The sequence below is a fragment of the Sminthopsis crassicaudata genome, chromosome 6 (genome assembly GCF_048593235.1).
Source record: "Sminthopsis crassicaudata isolate SCR6 chromosome 6, ASM4859323v1, whole genome shotgun sequence".
In the NCBI taxonomy this organism is placed as follows: domain Eukaryota; kingdom Metazoa; phylum Chordata; class Mammalia; order Dasyuromorphia; family Dasyuridae; genus Sminthopsis; species Sminthopsis crassicaudata.
In genome coordinates this window covers 43496522-43512011 of record NC_133622.1, presented here as the reverse complement: position 1 = coordinate 43512011, position 15490 = coordinate 43496522, and positions in this window count along the sequence as shown.

The following is a 15490-nucleotide window of genomic DNA, read 5'->3' as shown; positions in this document are numbered from 1 at the left end:
CTAAAATATATATATATATTATATATATATAAATATATAAAACTCAAATTTATAATAGTTCAAGCTATTCTCCAATTGTGTAAATGGTCAAAGGATATGAACAGACAATTTTCAGATGAAAAAATTGAAACTATTTCCACTCATATGAAAGAGTGTTCCAAATCACTATTGATCAGAGAAATGCAAATTAAAACAATTCTGAGACACTACTACACACCTCTCAGATTGCTTAAGATAATGATGAATGTTGGAGGGGACATGGAAAACTGGGATACTGATACATTGTTGGTTGAATTGTGAAAGAATCCAGCCATTCTGGAGAGCGGTTTGGAACTATTCTCAAAGGGCTATCAAACTATGTATACCCTTTGATCCAGCAATGTTACTACTAGGCTTATATCCTAAAGATATCCTAAAGGAGGGCAAAGAACCCACATGTGCAAAAATGTTTGTGGCAGCCCTTTTCATTGTAGCAAGAAACTGGAAACTGAGTGGATTCCCATCAGTTGAAAAATGGCTGAATAAGTTATGGTATATGAAGGTTATGGAATATTATTGTTCTGTAGGAAATGACCAGCAGAATGATTTCAGAGAGGTCTGGAGAAATCTACATGAACTGATACTAAATGAAATGAGCAGAACCAGGAGAACATTATACACGGCAACAAGATTATATGACAATCAATTCTGATGGACAAGGCTCTCTTCAATAATGAGAGTATTCAAACCAGTTCCACTTGTGCAATGATGAAAAGAGCCATCTACATCCAAAGAGAGAACCATGGGAACAGAGTGTGGACCACAACACAGCTTTCTCACTCTCTCTATTGTTATTTGCTTGCATTTTGTTTTCTTTCTCAGTTTTTCCTTTTTTTCCTTCTTGATTTGATTTTTCTTATGCAACAAGATAACTAAGAAATATGTATACATATATTGGATCTAATGTATATTTCAACATATTTAACATGTATTAGACTACCTGCCAGAAAGAGGAGAGGGTAGGGGCAAAGAGGGGAAAATTTGGAATAGAAGATTTTGCAAGAGTCAATATTGAAACTTTGCCCATGCATGTGTTTTGTAAATAAAAAGCTTTAATTAAAAAAAAAAATTAACATTCATTAATCTTGAATTTTTTGATGCATTAAAAACTGCTGATCATCCTTTCTTCTATATTATTCTCAATTCTCTGGGTTTTTGTGCCAATGCCCTCTCCTAGTCCTTCTCTGATCTTTCTAGCTGCTTTTGCTCCATATCCTTTGTTAGCCCATCACCCTTTTCATGTCCTTTAACTTTAACTATTTACATTATATACAATAACAAAATTATGCAATGATCATGTAAGAAAGACTTCTCAGTGGTTCAGTGATCCAAAGCAGTCCCATTAAATTTTGGATAGAAAATATCTTTCCTTTGCATTTACTTCCACCTTCCCCTTCCCCCCCTCCCTTATTTCTTTATAGGTTTTGGAGAGTGCTATACCCTTCATGCTATATATGTATGTTGCCTATTTAATCCATTCCTAATGTGAGTAGGTTTTTAGAGTTATAAGCCTCCTCATCTCTCTAATGATTCTGTCTATTCTTTCTCTGCACCTCATTTGTATAAATCTTTCTTTTGAGTTACCCAATTCTTGATGGCAATTGTAAATATATGATATATATTTGCATATAGAAAACAAATAATTTTGTTCATGTTAAATTTCTTAATAAAATATTGGATATTGGGTCTTATATATTAAATTTTCTACTGAATTCTAGTTTGGTTGATAGAAAGTCCTGAAAATCTGAAAGTTCATTGAATGTCCTTTTTTTTTCATTGACTATCATGGATAATTTTGCCGGATATGATATTTTGTTGCAGGCATAGTTGTTTTTGATCACTGGTATATAGAATTCCAAGACCTGTGGTCTTTTATTGTGACTGCTAATAAGTCCTGTACAATTCTAACTGTAGCTCCAATGTATTTGAATTACTCTTTTCTTATTTCTTCCGAAATTTTCTCTTTGATCTGAGAGTTTCTAAATTTGCCAATAATATTCTTATGTGTTTTCCCCAAAGGATCTCTTTGAGGTGGTGATTGGTGGATATTTTTTATTTCTACTTTTCCCCTCATGATCTGTCACTCCAGGCCAATTTTCTTGGATTATTGTGTTAAGGCTGTTTTTTTGGTCACAGCTTTCAGGTAGTCTGATTATTCTTATATTTTCTCTTCTTAATCTGTTCTCCAGATCTGTTTTGTTTTTTTTTTTTTTTTTTTTTTTTTTTTTAATAAGATGCTCTTTTCTATTTTATAATATTTTGGTCTCATAGCTTCACTGATTTCCCCTTGCCCAATTCTAATTTTCAAAGAGTTAAGATTCTGTATCTCCTTTTCTAGTTGTATAACTTTTTTCCCATAATTTTTTTCCCTTCAATGTCTCTCATTTGCGTTTTAAATTCTTTTTTTTTTTTTAGTTCTTTTATTAATTCTCTCAGGGAAGAGAGCCATTTCACATCACCCTTTGAGTTTGAATAAGCTCTTTTTAGTTCAGTATCCTCCTCTAGAGATAAACCCTAATTCCTATAGTAAGTTTCTATGGTTGGGTTCTTCTCTCCCAATTCTTTTTTTTTTTTTTTTTTTTTTTTTTTTTAATAAGAAGTGTCACTTCTTTTTGTCTGTTTTTCTTTCTTTTTAAAAAAATCTCTCCCGTGTTTTTTTTTTTCCTTTTTGCTATGATTTTTCTCTCCCAACATAATTCATGAAGCAATGTGTATAATAAATAAATAAATAAGGGTGTGTGTGTGTGTGTGTGTGTGTGTGTGTGTGTGTATAAAATTTTATTTTATTTTTTTTAAAAAGAAAGCCCCTCCTTCCCCCACTTGCTGGGGATTAGCCAGTGTGAAGTGGCTAGCTCTGTAGAAAGATCAAGTAGGAATTCCTGGACCTAGCTGGGTTTGGTTGGAGTCATAGCAGAAACCACAGAAACTTTTACTTCCAGGACAGCTGTGGAGTCAGGGTATGACTCCATGAAGATTGAGGGAACCTCAGCTGCTTAGGAATTCTAGCTCTAGCTATGTTGCAGAGATGCTGGCCATAGATGACATTTTCTGTAAGTGTATTGGGATTGCTTTGGAACATTGAACTCTTGAGAAGAACCAAGTCTTTCATAGTTGATCATTGCACATTTTTATTGATGTTGTATACAATGTAATCCTGGTTCTGCTTGTTTCACTTGAAATCAGTTCAAGTAAATCTTTCCAGGAATTTCTAAAATCAACTTGTTCATCCAATTATTTGGCATCCACTCCTTTTTCAATTCTTGGCTACCACAAAAAGAGCTGCTACAAACATTTTTGCACATGTGGAGCATTTTCATAAATCCCTTTTATGATTTCCTTGAGATATAGATCCGGTATTGATATTGCTGGGTCAAAAGTTTTATAGCCCTTTGTGCATAGCTCCAAATTGTTCTCCAGAATGGTTGGATCATTTCACAACTCCACTAGCAATGCATTAGGATACCAGTTTTACCACATCCCCTCCAACATTTATCATTATGTTTTCCTGTCATCTTAGCCGATATATGGTATATATTTGCATATACAAAACAATTTTGTTCATATTAAAATTTTTAATATAATATTGGACATTGGATCTTATATATTAAATTTTCTACTGAGAAATTCCTGAAAATCTCCAAGTTCATTGAATGTCCTTTTCTTTTTTTTTCATTGAATATGATGGATGATTTTACTGGATATGATATTTTTAATTTGCATTTCTCTAATTAGTAGTGATTCAGAATTTTTTTTTTTTTTTTTTACTATGACTACAAATGGCTTGAATATCTCCATCTCAAAACTATCTGTTCATATCCTTCAACCATTTATCACCTAGGGAATGGCTGGTATTCTTATAAATTTGACACAGTTCTTTATATATTTTAGAAATGAGACCTTTATCAGAAACACTGACTATAAAAATTTTCCCCCAACTTTGTACTTCTCTTTTAATCTTTTTGTTGGTTTTGTTCATGCAAAAACTTTACTAAAGCTGTGAATTATTTCCTGCAGGTTTTTAGATGATTTTCTAGGATTCTCTGAGTATATCATCATATTATCTGAAAAGAGTGATAGTTTTATTTCCTCATTGCCTATTCTAATTCCTTTAAATTTTTTTTTTTTCTTATTGTTGAAGCCAAAATTTCTAGCACAATTTTGAATGATAGTGGTAATAATCGGCATCCTTGTTTCATTCCAGATCTTATTGGGAATCTCTCCCAATTGTGAATAAGACTTCCTTGCCCCTAGACTTCTGGATCTTTCACAAGTCTATTTTCACCCTGAGGCACAAATCTGTACTCTCAGAGGAGGAAACATGGAGATTATGCAAAGCACTTCATATATCCTTTTTAATTGATTGTATTATGGAGGTGACCAGTGAAACATTTTCTGTAGATTTTAACATTTTTCATTAATAAGATATTGTACTACTGCTACTACATTCTTTTAAATTTTGAAATATAATGTATATATGTTTTCTCTCTTCATCACTATAATACTTTTAGAGAGATATTATATTCATTTTATAGATGAGAAAACTGTGAATGAATTAAATGATGTGCTTAGGCTTTACATAACTAGTAAATGCTTATGTTAGGAATTGAATTCAAGCTTTTCTAATAACAAATTAGGATTCTATGCCACTGAGCCATCTATCTGACTCAACAAGTCCATTGAAACAGATTTGAAGATTTATTTCTATTAAACTAAATTCTACTGAATTCTGAGTTCATTAAAATGGGTTTACTTTAGAATAACATGAACCTCAGTCTTAAAAAAAAGCTCAATCTTAATAACTCCCTCAACTGATTAAATATCTGAACTCTAATTTTAGAATACTTTAAAGTGCTTTGAATTCTTTGGGAAAAGGATATATGGAAACAATATTTTATTCACTTTTTCTTTATATGAAAAGGCAGTTACCCTAAAATTTCTTAGACTATACCTGTTGTTATTATTGTTGTTGTTGTAAGCCTATATCCTTGTTGCCCATATTTGATTGATATGTTGGAGCTAATAAAGGTATTTATCTAAATTATTTTATTATAAGCAATGATATTTTAATTTAAAGTCAAAGGGAATGATGTTTTAAAATAAAGCAATTACTGTTTCTCCTGAAATTATGACTCAACACAATATTTAAATATTCATAAGAACATAAGTATTCTTTCCCATACTGAACAATTTTTTTTAGAAAATAAGTGATTATCCATTGACATGCAATTTTCATTGAGAAAAAAATATATAATTAAGCACTTCGAAATCATTAAATAATGCATACTTTTTTTCCCTTTTTTTTCTGAGGCTGGAGTTAAGCGACTTGCCAAGGGTCATACAGCTAGGAAGTGTTAAGTGTCTGAGATCAAATTTGAACTCAGGTCCTCCTGACTTCAGGGCTGGTGCTCTATCCACTGCACCACCTAGCTGCCCCAATACTTTTCAACAACAGTATTGGAGCTAAAGGCCAATATTTCTGCCCAATGAATCCTATTAAAAGGTCTCAAAATCAAGGTCACAGTTCACATTTGCCTATTTTATGTGCATAAACAATTGTTCATCCAATGATCAGCTTCTATCATAGTAAAAAATGTTATAGTAGACATTGTTACAAACTTTTCCCTGCTTTTCATCCTTCTTTTCCTTTCTACCTTTTTTGTTTTCCTTTCTTCCTACTTACCTTCCTTCTTTATTTTTTTCTTCCTTATAGCATTTGGTGAGCTGAATTTGGAGTCTGGAAGACCTCTATTCAAATCTCACTTCAAATAACTTAATTATAATTTTCCTGAGCTTTAAAATTAAGGAAATAATAATGTCCATATCAAAGAATTGATGATGAAATGAGATAAAGTAAAGAATTGTATAAAACTTGAAAGTGTATGAAAATATCAATTAATAATATTTTTTGCACATATTTACATATGTTGCATTACTTGCCATCTAGAGAAGGAAGGATAGAGAAGGAAGGGAGAAAAAAATTGGAACACAAAATTTTGTGAGGGTGAATGTTGAAAATTATCTGTGTATGTTTTGAAAATAAAAGACTTTATTAAAAAAATAAAGTTAAGAAAACTCTCCAAAAAAATAAAATTAATAATATGCTTTAACCACTGTGATATACCCCCTACTTCATTCAAACAACTAGTCTACTAAATAAAAGAAAATCTGTTAAACCTGGATATCTGTGGGGTAGTGAGGTGGCTCAGTGGATAGAGCAGCAGCCTTGAGTTCAGGATGACCCTAGTTCAAATCTGGTCTTAGACACTTAACACTTCCTAGCTGTGTGCCCCTGGGCAAGTCACTTAACCCCAGCCTCAGGGGGAAAAAAAAATGGATATCTGTTGGTATAGAGTGAGGGCAAACATAAACATTTAATTTACTTCTTCACTCTTAAAATTGTCATTCTGACCATTGATTAGATGATATTTTCCTGATTTATGAGTTGTTTCCTTGGAGAACCCAATATTATTTTGTGACAGTCCTCTAACATAAATAAGTTCTTCCTGGGAGGACAAAAGATTCTCTGATTATCCTTCTGCAACTTTTTCTACAACTAGGATCACAATGCTCTCCTCCCTTTTCTCCAGAGTAGATAAAGCTAACAATAGGTTAAGTCCTTGTCTGAGTATCCAATTTATGTAAAAGAAAAGTCATGGGAACCAGCCCAGAATGGAGACTACCTTAAATACTTAAGGTGCTGAAAACAGCTTGCAAACCTTTATCGCTGGCAATGGAGAAGTGGAGAGAGAAGAAAAGCTCAGAAATACACACAAACACAGAGTATTGAGGTGATCTATGATGTCATTTAGGTATAAAACCAGTGAGGGGTGGAAGGCCTCCTAAGAAAAGAAGTGTGAGGAGGATAATGATGGTTGTTGGCATTGATTTATTTCATAGGCCACCAAGGGATTTTACTTTGGTGGTGTTTGAAAAGTTGAGGTTTAGGAATGTGGTTAGGGTGGCTATGATATAAATGACAAGGCTAAGGATCATCATGGTGGGGTTAATGTGTACAATAACTGCTATTCAGCCTATATGGGCAATGGATGAGTAGGCTAGAATTTTTCATAGGTGGGTTTGGTTGAGTCCCCCTCATCCTCTGAGGATGATAAACCCCAGTTTGTCATCAGATGATAGTAGACCCCAAAAGTTTGGTCTTGTGAAGAATTCACAAGTGGCCGTTCTCTTTGGCAAAAGGTAGATTTATTTAGGGGAATCGGTTACAGACAAAAATAAAGGGATACAATAGACACTGGAATGGTAAATATGAAATAGAGTGGGAGAGCATAGGAAAGACAAGTTCCTCAGTGGAACCCAGTAGAAAGGGAGCTTTCCAGTCCTTAGCTATCAGGCTAAATCCTGAAAGGAACTGAGCACAGAAGTGGGGTTGGGAAGCCTAGGGGATTAGGGGAGATACTACATAGCATTGTGGAAAGGGAAGGACAGAGTGTGACTGTGAACTAATCAAAAGGAGGGGAGCAGCAAAGCCAGGAGCCATTAAGTTTTTTAAGAGAAAAATTTTAGCCTTAGGGTCTTGATATAACTTGGATTTCTGACTGGATTACCTTTAGAGGGTATGACCAAGGAACTAAACTGATCTCCATTATCAGAACCTTCTTCCAGTTTGGCTAAAGGATTAACTTTTATCAGTTCTTCTGCTAACCACACCTAATACTGAAGACCTCTTCTGTATAACTCTTGTAAGAGTAATACTACACCGGGGAGCACCCTAAGGAGGAAGTAAGAGTTGCTCAAGCAGGATAGTAGGCTAGTGATAGAGGGGAAGGTTCATTTCTAATAATGGGCTACTTATACTCTGATTTTCCCTGAAGCTGGCTATTTCGTATATCAGTAATCAGGACAAAATACTACTTTGGAATTCTGAAATGTCTCTTCAATTGGAGCTTTACCCTTACCCACACACAAAAGGCAAACTTTGTCAGATTAACCCAGTTTTGTGGTAACTTAACATCTTCCAGCATTAGTAATCACTCTCTCTTGTACTTAAATATTGCGGTTAAATGTCCTCCCACATGTTGGACTGGTGACATAAGGTTTTCCCATGCTCCCTTCAATTCTGTGATTCTTTTAGCCTGCTCTCTAACAATTGCTCTTTGGTGTGGATGATCCTTGGTTTCTGAAGAAGACCCAGGACCGCACTAGGGGATGTTTTGACATGCACATGAATGGGATTTAAGTGAGGCAGGGCTACACAAAGCAATCAAGTTTATTCTTTCTTCCAGAGTCACTGAAGGCCAGTGGTTTTGGCCAAGGATTCATGGAGGATCTTGGCCCCTTCACGTCTGAACAGGCTCTAAGCACTCCAGAGCTGCTGCTTCAGCTGTCTTAAGTCATAAGGACTGTTGGAACAAATTGTTCTCATCCACTCATTACTAGGAGCAGTTTTTAAGTGACTGGAGTAGGCATCCCTCAACTGGCAAAAGGCTGGGAAGTCTATTGGATATCTTTACCCTGGTTTAAGAGGGTGTAACCACTACAAATGTTACAGCTTATTGGACGTAAAAATGAGAGTAGAGTGCTAGGGAGGCACTCGAATTTCCTAAAATTTATTATTAATAATAATTCCCTTCCCATGTTTTGCAATCTCAAATTTATCAAACATAAGCCATTCATATAACTTTAATTCGATTTCTAAATTATAGATTCTTTTACATTCATGTACTGCTTAATGCTGTAACAAATATCTTTAATAATTAACCACTTTATAATATTATTTGAGATCTGGACCAGCAAGTCTCTTGTCCTTTTTCTTTTATTCATAATTTTAATTGATAGCCATATACATTTGTTCTTCCATATAAATAGTGTAATCACTTTCTCTAATTATATAAAGTAGCCCATTGGTTTTTTGATTGATTGTGAATTAAATCTATAAATTAATTTGGTTACAATTGCCAACATTATATATAATATTAATTTAATTTAACTATACACACTGCTTAGCAAATCACTTACTTAATTCTAGGGTTTTTTTCTTGTTAAAAATAAATTCATAATATTATTCTTATAGGATTTCTGTATTTTAATAGGCTAAAGTCCAAATATTTAATCATTCTGTCATTTTTATAAAAGTTATTTGAAATTTATCAGTTCTTTTCTTTTTCATTCTCTTCTCTATTTCTATTACTTTCCTTCATTTTTCATTTATTCCTTCTTTCCTTCCTTTTTTCTTTCCTTTTCCCCATCTCCCTCATTCCCTCTCTCTTCCTTTCTTTCTTCATTTTTCTTACTTTCTTTTCTCCCTCCCTCCCTCCTTCCTTCCTTCCTTCCTTCCTTCCTTCCTTCCTTCCTTCCTTCCTTCCTTCCTTCCTTCCTTCCTTCCTTCCTTCCTTCCTTCCTTCCTTCCTTCTTTCCTTCCTTCCTTTTTTCTTCCTTTCTTCTTTCCTTTTTTCTTCCTTCCTCCCTTCTTTCCTTTCTTCCTTTTCTCCTTCCTTCCTTTCTTGGCTTAAGATATACAGTTCAACTAATGATTTTTGTGAGTTGGTTGTATATTTTAATATCTTGGTTTATTCATTTGTTATCTGCAATTTTTAAGACATTCTCTTCTGTTTTTCTAAATGCAATGGTCATGAGATCTAAAAGCAGAAATATCATTACCTTGAAAAAAAAAAAAAACCAAACATTTTGAATTAAGAAAGTGGTAGCTTATTTCAAGTTAAATATTGATTTGGATCCATTAAAAATATTTTGGATATGTAAACATATGTGAGTGAATTTTTGTCATGAATCTTACATTTATAGTGAAGGGCACTGGGTGGAGACATATAAAAATTCACATAATAATGCACTGAAAAGTGAACATATCAGTAGCCTGTACAAGTACCTAATAAGTTTATTCATTTATTCTTATTAAGATGAGTGTAGATAAGTTAAAAACTTGTCAAGTGTCAATGATTTTAAATTGAGAGTTTTATTCTCTTTCAAGATTTTGAGTTTGGATATTACACAGTATCTATGAAAAGTAATTTAGAGACATATAGATAATAAGAAAGCTTATCAGGATGATTTGAATTAAAGTAGCAAGATTGACAAATATTGGTCTGTCCCTGGGAAATGCTAGGCTCCAGACAACTCTTTAAGAGACAGTGGTTGATGTGCCTCAGTAAGTTTCTTCATTAAGGAGTTCCATACACTAATTAAATAATAAGTATACTGCAACAGGAACATCTAATTAACAAATAAAAACACTAATATTTTCTATAAGACTAGCAAAAGCTCCTCCTCTTCTGCTTATTTTTTAATATAAAATAAATATTGAGATTTTTTTTTTTTTTTTTTTTTTAAGACTCAGGGCTATTTGTAGTACCTTCCAAGAAGCCAAGAATTTAAATTAATATCAAATGAATTCTACACAGCTTTCCCATTTAGAAAATAAGTGCATTAAAGGTCATCTGCCAATTGGAAATTCAAAAATGGTTTCTGGAACTTCAACTTGTCCCAGGAGCCAAGGACCCAGAAACCTGTGTGGTACCCACCCTAAGTAAAAACATTTCCAATTTCTCCTTGGCTCTTTTCCTTCTTTCTCCACACTTTTTCTCCCTCTGTAATCTCAACTGAGCCCATGGATAAATTCAATTATCATTTCAATTAAAATGTCTCCTAAAATTTGTCCTCCAATATTCCACTAAGCTGTGGTCTCACCATTCTAGCTGGATATACTAGTGTTGCTTCAAACTCAATAGCATCAAAATTGAAACCATCATCATCTAAATTTAAACCATCTTTCAACTTTCCCCTTGCAGTTGATTGGAATCATCATTGATAATATTATCAAGACTCAAAAACCTTAGATCATCCTAACTCCTCCTGCTCCCACTTCAATTACTGAGGCCTATAATTTCTATCTCTTCAGTAATTCTCATGAATAGCTCCTCTTTTATAATCCCATTTCTAAAACATTATTTTATTCTATCATCACCTCTCATCTATAATATTATAATAACACTGTCTTCTATAAAATAAATACAAATATCTGAAGCTAGGCAGCTAATATGGGAGCAGTGGATAAAGTGCTAGGCCTGGAGTCAGGAAGACTCACGTTCTTGAGTTCAAAATTGACCTCAGACTCTTAACAGCTAGGTGACCCTGGGTAAGTCACTTAAACCTATTTGTCTCAGTTTCCTCATCTGTAAAATGAGCCACAGAAGAAATGGCAAACCATTCTAGTTTTTGTTTTTGTTTTTGTTTTTGTTTTTGTTTTTGTTTTTGTTTTTGTTTTTGTTTTTGTTTTTGTTTTTGCCAGGAAAACCCTAAAAGGGGTCCTGCACATTTGGACATAACTGAGAAACACTGAACAAGTGTGGGACGGGTGTTAGACCCCCTTACCCAAATTAACTAATCAGAGGCATCTTCAGGTACAAAGAGAAAGCATTTTCCTGCAGGGACAGGTCCAGAAACACCTGGCAGGTATCCCAGGTCCCACCATGAGTTCCTGGACCTGGCAGGCCAGAAGTTTGTCAAGATTTAAATAGCAAAAGATTTGAACCTTTTCATTGGTTAGACTAAATGGAGGTAACAATAGTCATCAATGTTGTCTGCTTCCTTTGGATCGTCACTTCCTGTAGCTTACCTAAGGGCTTTTAACCTTTTAGAAATCTCTAGGGCCAGAGATCATGTGACTTCCTACAACCTTGGCCCAAGGTTTGATCTTCCAGCTGTGGGAATATGGATCACATGACTCAGGCCTAGACAGACACTTGAGAAATCTCCACCTGGTCCCATCCAAACAAAATACCTTAAGCTAACATTCAATTTACTTGATAACCTTTTTCTACCCTATTTCTTTTCTAGCTTTATTTCTTAATACATCTATTTATGGACTCTGATCAAGCTAATTTGGACTATTTAGTTCCCCAAACTTAATTTATTCTATAAACTATAAACAGGTTATTGAAGCATTTTAATTCTCAGTATCTACATCATTAACATGAAAGTAGATTTCTAACATTATAAATCCTATGATTCTGTAGCACGGTAGAGCATTTGGATAAACCATCTACCATACCAGTAATGGATTCTCAATATATCTGAGGCTTCTGGATTTATTTTCTTCCTTTAATATCTATGTCGGTTGTCACCTCATACGTGAATCCTTTTCTTACTCCCCAGTTAGATATAGGCTCCTGTCACTGAATTTCTTATGCTTCTCTGATCCTCCAGTTAGATGTAGACTCTTGTCATTGAAATTTTTATGCTTCTCTGATCTCTCCTGTGTGCATGTTTGTGTCCTGACTTACATTATCATTGTTTGAATACATATCTTATATCCCTTGAGGGCAGGAATTATGTTGATTTTCATCTATGTATCTCAGGAATGGCCACTGTCCTTCCATCTTAATGCTTAATATTTTATAATTGAACTGAGTTACATAAAATATAAATATATAACTGGAGAGTATCTATCAAAATGAAAACTTTCTCTGAAGCCTTCATCAGTTGGCTTCATTGTTTTCATAAATGCATGAATAATCCAATTGGAAAAAAATGCTTTCTTTCTTTGATGATATTTATTTGACAAATATATTGCTCCATCTAGCCAAAAAGAAAGCTGTCTTGTGTTGTTTTCACACACACACACATACATACACACACACACACACACACGCACACACACACACACTCCTTTTTTTCATTATAATTCTATAAACTTAAATAAAAGGCAGAGGAGAGCTTATTCTTAACTTTGGCAGAGTGAAGCTTCCAAATGGAACTTTTCTTCCATGGCCCTATGATGAATGGAATGTTCTTCATTTAAATATTGAAAAGTAGGAAGATTGCCAATTGAGGAAAGCTCTCTAAGAACTTGTACTCCATTATCACAGGACCTTTGAAACAGTGCCTTGCTGAGGCAGAATGGATAGTGTCTTTCAGAAGAAAAAAGAATCAATAAAGACTGCAGAAAAGGAAAATGGCAAAGTACTGTAGGTTCTTAAATGAAAATTGATTTCCACCATTGACCATGGAACAAGCTCATCAGTAACACCAAATTTAGAGGGAATCTAATTGTTTCTTCTCCAAGTCGGGTTTGAGCTTGGCAAAGAGGTATAGGAGGGAAATCAATCCTTTGTCATCACAAGTAGCTTAGTCACAGCATACCAATTCAAGAAACAGGATTGTGTACAATATTGTTTCAACTAGTCTCTGAAAAGTTCAGATAATTCAAGTTCTTACCCACAAGCTTATAAATGCAATTGTTCTTTCCATTTCCTCAATTGTCGTAGAATGAATCCTTAATTTAAGGTAGTACTGTGGTTAATAGCTACATGTACTTTTGATCATAAAAAGAGTTGGGAGAGATTGACAGCTTGAGTCAGTGCAGAAAAATCACAACTTTGGTGGGAGGAGGGTAGGGCCTCTATGAGTCTCCTACTGATTATGGATCATTTAAACTCTTTTCTGGTCTCAACACTGGACTGTGTATTTAAGTATTAGATTAAATACAGAGAAGCATATCATTATGTTGCCCTTAGGGTAAACAGACAGATAGACATGTGTATATGTATGTAAATGTATGTATGCATTTACATATGTGTGGAATCATAATTATATAATCTGTGTTAATATTCATACTGATAAAATCACATATTATTGAACTACTGTTAAATACATAATTTTACTAAGATATGCCTCCTTAGAACTAGGGAACTAGACAATTAGGAAATAAACAAAAGGAAGTTAGGGAATCTACTAAGTCACATATTAGAAAACCTCTGTGATTCATGTACTAGAGATACTCCAAAATGATGAAATATTTAGTTTTCTTGAACTTGGATTAAAAATGCTCTTTAGCAAAGGGTTTCTCCATTAACCATTTCATCCATAATTATCATATCTATACAATTGTGACACTTTTTAGTTTCATTCATGACATCCTTTAAAATGTTATTAAGCATTGTCATGCTATGATGATAAAAATAACATCATCCTTTTAATATTCCTTCAAGAACACACACCTTTGGTTTCATTTTACATAATTCTGTAATCAAAATATGATCTTTCAAGTTCCCATCCATTCCTAAATTGATTATTTTTCTACCACCCCAAAGCCAGACATCATTACCCATTGTTCTTTGGTTGATTTTAATGAATTTTTTTCAACTTCTATTTCCCTGAGAGAAAAATTGTTTTTATAGCATTATAATAAATCATTGTTGTAAGTTGAAAGATAATTTGCTAGGAACACAATCACAGACAAAAACCACACTCACCAAAGTTATGAATGCTTTCTTAAGCTCAAAATCTAAAGGTCTTTTCTTCATCTTCATTCTCTTTTAACTTGCTTCAGAACTTCATATCGTCAATCATGTTCCTTCCAGACACTTTCTTCTCAATTTTTGTGCCCATGGTTTCTCTTAGTTGTACTCCAATCTGTCAGACCACTTCTCCATTTCCTTTGCTGGTCTTTGATGCAAGTCCTTCCTGCCTGCTAACCAGATATCCCCTAAGACTATCCTGTGCCTTCTCCTCTATTGCTTCTGTATCTTTTCACATTAGCTTCCATGGATCTAATCCTCTCTGTTAACATGATTCTCATGTATTTGTCCAGTATTAAACTCCCTTAACATCTAGTTCCATGTGTTCAATGGACTATTATCCTTTACAATGTGGAAAGACATATGAAACTCAATATTGAATTGAATTTAATATCCCCCCAACCTTCTCTCCCCTGTAACTTCTGAGAGCATCAGTATTTCCCCAAACACTCATCACTACATCCTCCCAACTGCATCACTCTCTATGTGACTCTCTGTCTCTCTGTCTAGGTCTCTCTGTCTCTTGGTCTCTCTTTTTTTCTCTCTTTCACTCTCTTTTTGTCTCCCTCCTTCGATTCCTGTTCTCCTCTCTCTGTCTTCATATCCAATTGCTGAGTCCAACACATCCCCTTTTCTCCTCTGACAACTGACATGCTCATATATCACTACCTCATTCTGAGACTATTATAATGAGCTTCTGGTTAAACATCATACCTCAAGTCTTTCCCATACATAAGTACATTTTCCACTCCACTAATATTTTTTTTGCTAAAACTCAAGTGTGTTCATATTGACCAAGTAAACTCCCGTGGCTCCCTACTCCCTTCAGGATAAAATATAGAGCTTGTGTTTGCTGTTAACCCTTTCATTACTGGTTCTTTTACTACATTTCCCCTCTTAGTCTTTAGTGGCATATATATATATATATATACATATATATATATATATATACATATATATATATATACATATATATATATATATATATATATATATATATAATATGTGTGTGTGTGTGTGTGTGTGTGTCTCTTAAACCAGGCCTTTTCCAGTCTCTACTCCATGGCTCTTTCCTCCTTACCTCTATCTTTTGGTATTCTTGGCTTCTTTAACTTCTTAGTTCAAATCCCCCTTATTGCAAGAAGTCTTTCCCCACTCTCCTTAATTCTAGTTCTTTT